Source organism: Magnolia sinica, chromosome 9, assembly GCF_029962835.1.
Source record: "Magnolia sinica isolate HGM2019 chromosome 9, MsV1, whole genome shotgun sequence".
Taxonomy (NCBI): Eukaryota; Viridiplantae; Streptophyta; class Magnoliopsida; order Magnoliales; family Magnoliaceae; genus Magnolia; species Magnolia sinica.
Window position 1 is genome coordinate 57,468,684 of NC_080581.1, and position 12,319 is coordinate 57,481,002.

General features: G+C 38.7%; 1 long non-coding RNA gene across 1 annotated transcript; it reads left to right on the plus strand.

Moving 5' to 3' along the window:
* The first annotated feature begins 8,102 nt into the window (after window positions 1-8,102).
* On the plus strand, window positions 8,103-9,163 carry LOC131256336 (uncharacterized). The gene is made up of 4 exons (XR_009176760.1): window positions 8,103-8,188; window positions 8,338-8,446; window positions 8,542-8,581; window positions 9,037-9,163. It is a non-coding gene; the product is annotated as an uncharacterized LOC131256336 (long non-coding RNA).
* Window positions 9,164-12,319: the final 3,156 nt, after the last annotated feature.

The following is a 12,319-nucleotide window of genomic DNA, read 5'->3' on the forward strand; positions in this document are numbered from 1 at the left end:
GCTGTAGACTCCAATGGGCGGGGTGGATTTTGATGATGCGGGCCCCACCTGAGAAAAACCTCAGAAAAATAAAGTTTTCAAAAAAAAAGCGTGCTGCGTTGTAGCGGACGGGCAACAGGGACCACGGTCCCATATGTGGGCCCCACCGTGATGTGTCTTGAACATCCACACCATGCACTTGATGGCCCCTTAGGGCAGTGGGCCCCTCTCCAAAATTCAGCTGTATACGTGGCTCAGGTGGCCCACATCATAGGAGACAGTGAGATTGAACGGCTGCCATTAAAACCCTGTTGGGACAGAAGTTTTGGATCATTTGAAATTTGTTTTTCCTTTCATCCAGGTATGCGTGGCCTTATCAACAGATTGGATGGAAAACAAACGCTATGGGGGGCCCCACGTGGGACCCACAGTGATGTATGTGTTTTATTCACACCGTCAAGGTGGATGGTGGAACCCTTGTGACGTATGTGTTTTATCTATGCCGTCCAGCCACTTTGGCTGGGCTGTTGGACGGCAGGGGACCCACCATGGGGTATGCTTTGTCCATGCCGTCTATCCCTATGGGACCCACCATGATGCATGTGTTGGATCCAAGCCGTCTAACCATTTTGAAAGTGCGTTTTAGGGCTTGAGACTAAGAAAGAGTCAGATCTAAGGTTCAAGTGGACCCCACCATTGAAAATAGTGGAGACAGTGACATTCACCATTCAAACCTCTTAGGAGCCACATTAGCTTCCAATTAAGCTTATATTTTGCTTTCACTTCATGTAGCTCTATGTTAACTTATGAATTTGGTTGGACGTCAAACACATCACGGCGGACCACTCCGTGATATGATCATCCATTGAGGCCCACTTTGATGTATTTTGTGGCCATCTGTGAGGCCCACCTTGATGTACTTTGTGGCCCATCCGTCAGACCCACTTTGATGTATTTTGTGGCCTAATTGAGAGGCCCACTTTGATATACATGTGACTCATCAGGATATATCTTTAACCTATGAGCGGGGCCCACCTGTTGCGTGTTTTGAGGCCTAGGTGCAGGGCCCACCTGTTATGTATTTGAGGCCCATTGTGATGTATTTGGGGTCCATGGGTCGAGGCCCGTTGTGATGTATTAGGACCCGTGGGTTGAGGCCCATTGTGATGTATTTCCGACCCATTTAACAAGGCCCATTGTGATGTATTTCCGACCCATTTGGCAAGGCCCATTGTGATGTGTTTCTGGCTCATATGCTGTGGCCCATTGTGATATATGTTCAGTCCATGTGATTAGGCCCATCTTGATGTATTTGTGGCCCGTTGTTGAGGCCCACCTTAATATATATGAGGCCCAAGCTATGAGGCCCGTTTGATGTATTGGAGGCCCGTGGGTCAAGGCCCAATGGGATGTACATAAGGTCAGTTGTATGTGTGATTCCACCATGGTTTGTGTAATGATATTTATGGTAGGCCATGCCTTGGGAGCAATGTTGGTTTGACGTCCACATTGTAAGAATAATATTGGTTAAATGTCCGCATTATAACTCTTCCTAGGGCCCATTGATACGCCCATACTTGTTGTGTGTAGGCCATCAAGGCCCATCTTTGTTGTGAGGATAGTTCATCACCATATAAAATGCTTAGTATAACTCCATGATTCATGCCCATACACATCATATGTATGCCTGATATGAGGAATGTTTGATCATAGCATACACCATTAGGCAGACTATTTACGGGACTCCTTATGAGACAGAGTGCCTACATTATCGCGCCGTACACGCAAGATTGCTGCATGACTGGATAGTGTGACTCATGCATTTCGCATCTATGTGACTTGATCATTGTACACCCTAGCGACATTAGGGTCGTGGCCTTCATAGGCACATCGTGGATGGCTAAATGGGACACCAAAAATGCTTGGTTCTAGCACCGTGAGCACGTAGGATGTCCTTGGGTGAAAATCCCAGAACCTCCTTGGTACCAGGAGATGCTCCAACGTCTAGACCGAGTGGAATATGAGCATCGTTGCCTATACCATGAGGCAGTGTCTCCCACTGTGTCGTAGTCGGTTAGGAGGGGGTGTGGCCTTATCCGCCCGAGTGAGGGTGTTATAAGCTAGGCTGAGTATAACCAGCTCGTAAATGGGTCCGCTATCAACGAGCCGGGTAGGTATTGACAGACTATTGGTCAGGCGGATAATGAGGTTTATTCCGCTCACTGGGTTGTACAGCTAGGGAGGAGGTAGTCGGTGTGGAGTGTAATAGACCCTAGTGATTTTTCCAAAGAGCAACCGTACTGATATGTGAACTTATTGAGCAGGAATCGCATATCCATTCATTCATTCATTCACTATCCACTCGGGCTGGTGGTGCGTAACTATTTGTTACGTGTGCCTTCGCATGGCCAGGATTTCGGTTGGATGCGCGACTAACCTGAGATCAAGAGTTTACCACATTGAGTCGGACTATCCAAATTTAGGTATGAGACTGGTTTGGATAGAAGCCCCTTGTGGTGGACCCCGTAGCCTGCGATACTACGTACTATCATCTCGACTTCACATTCCAGCATGGTCATTTCATTCGCACCACACATTACATTGCATCTGCAGTACTTAGTATTTTTTGTTACTATGTTTTTGCACTTATATGGCCTAGATGAGGTTGATGGTATTCATGTCTCATCAGGATTTGCATATTGCAATGCATCCTCAGCATCTATTATTGTCTTATTATGTTTGCATCGCATAGCCTTGGTACGACTGATAGCACTTACGGATTTACTGCATATTTTCGCTTACTTTGATATCGTATGATTCATGATCTTGTCAGTATTTTCGCTTATTCCGATTATGTATGATTTATGAGCTTTATGGTATACTTGACACTTATCTTGTGCACACACTTTCACCACCCTCTAAGCTTTTATAAGCTTATGCATGATAGATGCGTGCAGGTGACGTTAGGTTGCAGCAGCGTTGAGCTTGGAGCGTGCAGCTATCCTCTGGAGCTTTGATTTCGATATATGTATTTTCTTTTCAGCATTGTATCTAAATGATTATATTAGTGAATATGTGATGATAATGTTCCCTTTATGATTTGAGTATACTTGTGGTTATGCTTCTTATGAGATGAATGTACGTTAGAAAATCCTCCTTAGAGGATCCCAGGATTGAAACCTGGCGTATGTACACTGGGGGCTGAGAATGGGGTACTGCAGATGCTGTCGGCACCGGGTTCGGCGATCGGGATTCCTGTGAATCCAATTTCTGAGTTTGGGGCGTGACATGTAGAAGCTTTTCTACATGGATATCTACCTAGGATGATCTAAGGCTAAGGTGAGGGATTCTTTTAAACTTACATTGATTTGAGTTGGTATGATTTATCTTGCACTACACTAAAATCGTTTATCAGGTACGGCCCGTGCTTTGGTTCAGAAATGGTATTAAGCCGTTTTTAATGGAACACGGTTCCAAACCGTTTCTGAATGCAGTGACTGTACCCTCTTTCCGCGTACGGCTCTTTTGCTTTCCCCTTTTCTTCATTCTCTCTCGTCTCACGTTTCCTTCTCTTCGAATCTCCAGTTTAGGTCATTCTGCCCTCCTGCTCGTCCTGCTCTTCTTCTTCTTCACACTCCTTTAAAAAGCATCCCCATTATGGCAGATCTACGCCTCCAGATCTATTACCTCTCTCATTCTCCTCCGTTCTTCCTCCTCCAATTCCCAATTTCTCTCCAGATTTCTTCAGTTTCCTCAGATCTAGGGTTTACAGATCCCGTTTCTGGAGTCAGATCCACGTTTCTTGCATTGTGGCCACGGATCTGTCTCTTTTGTAGCTGATTATATCTGTTAATTTCATCAAAAGTGGGTTTTAGGAAGAGAGAGAGGGAAGAAACCGATGTCTCCGTTATTTTTATTTTTTCTTGATCTTTTATGGATGATTTTTCTATGTTGTTCAAATATCTGTGAAATTAGGGGTTTCCACTTTAAATCGGATTTTTTTAATTATCATTTTCTCTGATTTTTTATTTTCGAAATTCCTATTTGGTTTTGTTGTTCCGTACGTGTTTTCATAGAATTTCGTGGGTGATTTTCATGTTCAAATGAAAATTTTTGTATTCTTTAATTCAAGAAAATTAGGCAATTCTAGCCACTGAATCCGTTCATTCTCTATTGATTTGTACAAAAATTTCACACATTTTTGTTACATTAATTTCCTACGATTTTGAACTTCTTTTGAAAGTTCCAAATGAAGCTCTCTGTCCACGTCAAGGAGAAGGCGAAATCTGCACCATTGGATCAGGCCCCTGTGATCGATCTCACGCAGTTTGGGTATGTCAAGCTCCTCGGCAAGGGGATGCTACCGGAGGGGTGGCCAGTCGTCATGAAGGCGAAGCTAGTGTCAAAGACCACGGAGAAGAAGATCAAGGAGGCTGGCAGGGCCGTCATGCTCATTGCCTGATCTGTGGGGACCAGTCGATGAATTGTAGGTTTTGATTTCAGATCTTTTTTAAAAAAAAAATGGGATATGGATACTTTGGGATATTTTGAGTTTCATGAAAGTACCATTTTGCACTTAGTAGGCTTTTTGTTGTTTGGTGAAATATTCATTATATATCGTCTTTGGTATTTGATCTGCTTAAATTCATTTATTTAGTGACTGATTTGTTGGTTTGGACCTGAGATTTATTTATTATTATTTTTTATAACATACATGCATAAAGTCTCTCACATAGTCTGACCATTCCAATTGCAGATATACATGTATATGTCATACATAAGCATATAGGCTGCCCACTCTAATAACATAAATGCATAAAGTGTCTCTTACTCCGAGCATTTCAAATAATGTATATATGCATGCATGTATGTACGCATGCATGCATATGTATATAAGCATAAGAAAGGATTAGCAAGCCAGATGAAGTTAGTTTGGCGTTGAGGGACAAAAATGACATTATTACTCCTATCAGACCTCAAAAGCTTCACAAGATGAGGAACCACATTGAAAGCTGCTTCCAGAAGTGATGGTGATAAAGCTCTGAACAGTGATGTCTTCCCACCAAAATGACTGAACACAGGCAGTGGACTAGAGATGACAGAAAACCATTCCAACCCTTCACCATCTGCAATTGAATATGAAGGGTACAGTTCTGCTATATGCTGTAGTATTAAAGATTTAGTTAAAGATTCATACATGTAGTAGCCAACTCTATTGGTGATTTCAGATTTACATCTGTTGACTGTTTCATATCTACATCTTCTCTTTGTAGGTTGATGATTTTTTACTAATTGATCTGGTAAAATGGCTTATTCATTTGGTAGCCTCTTTATCATGTCTTAATGTTCCTCTCCCTTAGCATTAGAAAAAAAAATGCAGGGGAGTTGTTTGTTAAAATGCCAAAGAGATGTGATTTTATGGAAAATTGTGCTTGATCTATGTAGTCATTAGCCATTTACTGAGTAAAATGGTTTAAGTGAGTATGAAGAGATCATGGTGAGACTACTGAGCCCAATGCAAATGTACGTGTTGCTGGAAATTAGATGTGCTTTGTCATGCATGCCCAATACATGGTGTTATTGCACCTTGCAGGCATCCTCAAATCCTCCCAATTTTTTTGAGACTTTTTATATAGTCTTATCTGAGTGTTGAATGGCTGCAAGCTGATATCACAAAAGCTTGAAATCATTTATGTTAGAGGTTGAAAGTGGTTCAGATGCCTTTCTTACATGTTCAGTCTATTGGAAATGTAAGTGGGTGTTTCAATTGTTGCAAGTTGGTCCTGTGAAGAGCTGTTCTAAGTACTTGGTAACATATTAATGGATGGTCAAAGTTTTGCAAGATTGAGGTTAGATTCGGCCATTCAACAAAGAACTGGTCTTTGGTAAATTCACAATACATATCTTGCATAATTTTTTTTTCCTGCATCAATTTTCTCATAAGATGTTGCTTCTTGTGCAATAGATTCTGTACGTGCATGTTTCCATTTTCACCAAGACACTAAGAATAAAAGACAAACAACAGATGACTGTGACTCTGTAACAGCCAAAAAGTTAGAGTGCCACCAATTTTATAGTTATTAGTAGCAAAGGTGGAAATGGAGGGCAGAGATGTGGATAGAAATTCAAAATAAACATGTTACTTGCAAGGAGAAAGAAATCATACCTTACCAAGTTGGCTAGTTGTGGCCAGTAGTACATTACATTTATGTTTATTTTGGATTACAATGAAATCATACCTTTGTACTCTTATTGAGGTCGATGCATTACAAATTTCGGACTAACCATCTACATAAAAAGTGCAATTAACCAATTCAAGGGAACCATAGATGTGGATAGAAATCCAAAATAAACATGTATGTTGCAAGGAGAAAGCAATCATACCTTACCAAATTGGCTAGTTGTGGGTAGTAGGACATTACTTTTTAAATTTTCTATTAACAATGCTAGTCGGGAATACCAAGGTTTAGCTCACTACAAGAGATGATCCTATAGAAACCATTTTGAAAACATGATGGGCAGGTCATGTAGACCATGGGGACCAATTGATGCACAGGGAGCAAGGAGGAATATTAGTTGATTCAGATAGGTGATATGAATGCCAACAAAATTACACAGCCATGTCTTAAAAAAATATATTTTCAAACTCTTACTAGGGCACTTTGTGCTATCTTTCGCTGTTTTTTTAATTTCAGATCTAGTCTACATGCCTATTGTGACTTTCTTAAAAAAAAATTTAAAAAAAAAAGGAAAAAAGAAAAAAAAAAGTTAGTAGGCATGTCTGCGAGTAACAGAGGAAGTAGAGGAATATAAGAAATGATCAGATTGGATTAGTGGAAATATGGAAGTAATGAAGGTGCTCTCATCTTCTCTATAAGCATTAACTATGGATTCTCTTTGAAGGTCCTTGTTGGCAGGAGTATAATCTGGTTATTTGTTGGTCAGGCTTCATATGCAGAATTCATTACAGAAGCACAAACTTCTGCATCCCATGGTATATAATATTTCCTTGGTGTATTTTTCTTCCCTTTCTTCCTTTTAGGCAAGATTGGGAAGTTACGTACGTGTATGTCTCTGTTTCTTGATTTGTCTTCTGTTGGGTGTTTTCTGGTTTGAGTGCGAATTTCAATTTCTTGTTTTTAGTTTAGGGTTCGTTGTGACTATGCAGAACTATGCAGAGTTTCGGTGATAGACATGGACATCAGGTGTAGGATGTGACAAAGGTATGTGGTTGTTTTTCTTTCTTTCTTTCTTTTCTTTTTCTTTTTCTTTTTACAATTATCTGTCACATGCAATTTGCACAACATTTTTTGCTGAAATACATTCACCTAATCTTTACTGCTCATTGATCATCACAAATCCTGCACATGTTTTATATGTCCGCACATGTAAGGAATCACCATTCTTGTATAGACCCACTGATTTTGGTGTAGTGGGTGCTCGAACCATATTCACGAAATAGGTGAAATCCCCTATTGTAGTGAAGGTCAGGAAAAACCTTATTTGAACCATATTCACAAAATAGGTGTCTATATCTATCTTAAAGTGATTGATTTCGAGTATGATATTGTTTCCCATTTATGTATTATCATGATTTAATTCATTTTTCACCTGTGGATCTCCCTGCTATCACATCTTCTTCACTACAGCAAAATTCCATGCATCAACAGTCTGCTCAGCATGCATTGATGTCAGCTGGGCGAAAGATGCAGGTGCTCATGACATCACTATTCAGCATGTACCCTTGCTACATTCCAAGTTTATTGATATTTAGTTCCTCTCTTTGTTCTTGAAATTAAAATTTGTTATTATTTGTAATGCAGATGCTGGCCAGGTGAAAGCAGAAGCCCAACAGCAACAACAAAATTCATCTAATGATTTGAACATGGAACCTGCTACTAATTTTAGAGTAAATAAGAGTCTCATGAATGAGGTTGTGTCCTTTTCTTCCACAATAATTCATTCTCCCATTTTTTCTTCTAATCATCAAGATAATTATCTTGATCAGAAAAAATGCAATCTTCTTTCATAAATAAAAACTTTGTTTTAGTGTCTTACCTTATCAGGATTGAGCCAGCTGCTTCCATGTATTTTCTTATTGGTAACTTTGCATATGCTCCAGATTTCAACTATAGTGTGGATGGTCTTGTTTCGATAAGTACTGTTAACCTAAAGCTACGGAAGCAGAAGCTACATGCTTTCTTGTAAGGTGCATCATTTTTTCCCAACTCCAATGTGATGTTTTCTGTGCATCCTCAAACTGACAATGTTCCTTATAAAGGAACCCTTGTAAAACAGGGTTCCTATTATACGGATTACATTTTTTTCCCAACTCTGATGTGATGTTATATTATAAAGGAAGAAGAAGAAGATGAGTGCGGATCCAATCCCTTCTTCGAACTCCCATAGCCAGCTCGATGGGTAGATTTCTCAGCTCATGCAGCGCAAGCCCCTCTCTGAGCAAGAAGTCTCTCTCTCTCTCTCTCTCTCTCTCTCTCTCTCTATTGATCAGTTTGAAAATCTCTCTTTTTTTTTTCAAAAATTAATATCACTGTTCTCCAGGTAGAGACGGCAGAGACTGTAACGTGCATGAATGAACTAGGTTGGATCCCTGGATGTCTTACTCTTACCTTGTAAACCTCGCTTGGTAATTTTTAAAAAAGAAAAAAATAGTGCTCATCTGGTTCAGGCCAAGGCTCTTGAGTGGGATTTGGAATGGGTCAGGCCCATCTCAGCTTGGAAGGTGGGCATGTAGCTGAAAGCCCTACCAACTGTCATCCATGATTTGCCAGTAAACTCCAAATGCTACCTCAAAAATATAAGAATAGTTCTCTTATATGTTTGAATATTTTCAAATCTTTCATGATTCCACAGGCAATTATTCATCCAGAAGCAATCATTTTTAAATATTTGATTTGTTAGCTAGTATAGGAAGCCTTTATTGGGGAATGTAATGCATCATGAATGCCATGAAGTTGGATTTGTTTTTTTTTTAAAATCAATTAGCAATAAATGATTACTAACACTAATTTCTGAACTAAACATTACATGAGTCAGTTCTTATGAAGATTCCATCAAAGAGCCATCTTTATGTACCAGTTTCTGCATATCTCGACCTAAGTATTTCAGAGGCACCGGCCTGGATAATTCAGCAAGTTCATTGACAGTACTTAGAGCTGTCAAGGTATATTGTAGTTCACCAATCTGTTTCTTTTTAATTGAGCATCTTGACTTGGATTGATATTTATGTTCCAGGGAGCCTCCCATGTATATTAGGAAGCTAAGCATGTTCATGCTTTTAAAGACATCATGCAATAGAAACTCCCATGTATATTCAGAACTTTTTTTTCTTGGAAAGGCCATAGTTCTAATCATTCAAACTTCGTGTTCAGGGACATTCGTGTTTTTCCATTGTATGATGACCATCCCACCTAACATACAATCGTATTTCTTACATGGATATTTTTTTTCATGCAAAATATTCTTTTTTCCCTTGATTGTTCCTTTGCGTCAACTCTAGTATTTTGCATAAACTTCAGTTTTAATTATCTTTTCTGAACTTTGGTATGAGTTTGGATTTGAGCATGTAGTTCAATGGTAGAAAATCTGCATTACAACATTGAAACCTATGGTAGTCTAGCTCACCTGGATTGAATGGGAGCTGCTAACAAAGGTCTTTAAACCATGCATTCTTTTCTTTCTTATAACCATGGCCCACTTAGAGATTAGATCAGGCCAATTGGCTAGGCTGGGCCATTCATCGTTGGCCCGAGCATGGCTTGGCCATTAATTGAGCTCCACTATTAAGTTGCATTTTCTGAAAATAATGTTGGCTCGCTGATCCATATCAAACTTGGATGAGAAAAAATAACAATAAAGAGAAGTCCAACAGCCTAGATTCAACAAATATATGTCAAATATATGTGGCTTACTTGATAAGAGTGCCACCTTAAATTTTAGAATATAGCATGTTCATAATACTTGCAAGCTAAAATGCTTATTGTATTGTGCAAAAACAGTTTTGTATAGCCTACCTCAATGTACTTATCCCAAACAACCAGCTCTAGGATGATACACGAACAATCCTTAGTGCAGGTGAACAAGTTCCCTTTCTTTTTTAAATAATGTTTGTACTATTCCCTTTTTACTTCCAATTTTTATCTATTAAATCCTCAATTGGAACTTTTACAACTGTTTATTTCCAAATCAAAATCTTCTATGCTTCTCCTTCTTTCTAAGTCAGAACATTGTCTCTGTTTTTTTTTTCTTAATGAGCCCACAACTTCTTATTCTCAAACTATTCAAGGTTAGATCAGTATAAGAATTCAGATCCAACACAAACCTATACTTCTATACAGGTTGCTATCATCTTTTCTTTTCTATACAGGTTGCTATCATCTTCACTAGCTAGTTAAGAGTTGTATTCTATAGGGGCACACGATGGTTGGTGAGCATGGATTTGCATGCTCATTGGTGGGTCCCACCATGGATGCCCCACTATCTTCAAATTGCACGGATTGGACAATCTCACCAATCCAATTGGTGGACCTCTTGAATTTCAATGTTGTCTATTGCCAATATTGTTTTGTACCTACCATTAGAAGGTCACCTTATCTCATAATCTGATATGTGAAACCCACTAGATGGATGGTCTTGGTCATGGACCATTGCACCTATGTCCAGTTCAGTGTAGTGTCAGATAAGGAAATTGGTACATTGGAGGCTAGCTTCCCCATATGTAATTATATATCTACCAAAGTATTTAATGAATTTCCTTCTTATAGTGGAGAGTGCTTATTCTACTTGTAACCTGGCTATCTTCAACTTGTACAGGCATTACATGTCCTCTAACAGTTGTATGCTATTTTTTCTTTCTTTTTGTTGTTTAAAAATTATTGTTTCTGTTTTGCAGGAAGATTTATGGCAGGCTGCATTTCCAGTTAGCACAGAGGTTTGTTCAATTCTTTTTTCTTCTTCCAGTACATCTTTTCAATGTTATATCAAACATTGCTAGAGTAGTTCCTGTCAATGGAGTGAGCAGTAAACTATTCAATTCATGCCAGACATGCTACCACAACTTAGACTTTACATGGTTTCTAGCTGTTTCCTTAAAAAACTGTATATAATTTTGTATCTTTTGAGTTTAGATCCATATTTTACACTCGGATTGATACATAATGGCTTCTGTAATGTCTTTTATCTTCATTATTTATTGTTTATATTTGGCTTTGGATGGGGCTATTGCAAGAAGCCGATACAAATCATGTGCATTCATATGCTTTATATCAAAATTGAAATATTTCTGGATTACTAGTTTTTCCTATTATTTACTTATTTTTTTGTTTTTCTGTTATTGCAGCTCAATTGGTCTAGAACGAGCTCCCCTCGGGTCAGGAGCGCATCGAGCATATCCAAAAACCAGGTGAGTCAACTAACAACAGTCCCCAATATGTTTTTCACACTGTTTTGATAGTTGATTGTTGTTCTTTCAATCTTTTCTCATGTTTTTGTTCTTATTTTTTTACTTGTTGCTTGTTAGTTGTGTACATAAAAGGCCATCACATTGTGGAGCTCTTCATCTGCTGGACGGACTTTCGTTGAATTGTCCTTTTATTTTAAAGTCTTCCATTATAGATTTTAATTTTTACTGTTAGGTTTGCAAGTCAGATAAATAATGTTTCAAATTACATCGTGGTTGTTTTTACCATCTTTTGATTCTTAAATGAATATGACTTAAATATATTTTATTTTATACAGCAGATTTTTTTTGTTTAAAATTGTTCCGAAATAAGAAAAAAATACCGCTCTCAAATATGGCAGCTATCACCAGAACGGTTTAAAACCGTTCCTAAAAAAATACCCAAAATGGTTCTGAACTGTACCTGATTTTCTGCGACGCCTCATTTAGGAACAGTATTAAACCGTTCCTTAAGCATTTAGGAACGGTTTAAAACTGTTCCTAAATGATGTTTTTGGTGTAGTGTTGCCTTTTACATGCTTTCATGTTACTGTGATTTTCTCCCTACAATTGTTTGATTTACCACCATCAAGTATTTGTTCTTCGGGAATTATGGTTAAGGTATGATTTTAATTATGCGTGATCTTTATTATTTTATGAGGGGCGATGGATACAAACTTTACCCTTGCCTTTACTAATTTTGTTAAGTTAGCCCTTGCTACTCTCCCCTTTTGTTGAGTTAGCCATTGCTACTCTCCTCTTTATTTGAGTTAGCCTATCGCTACTCGTCTCTTTTATTGAGTTAGATTATTGCTACTCTTCTCCTTTATTATGTTAGCCTTGTGCTACCTCCGTTTAAGGCTTGATCATATGTCTTGAAAT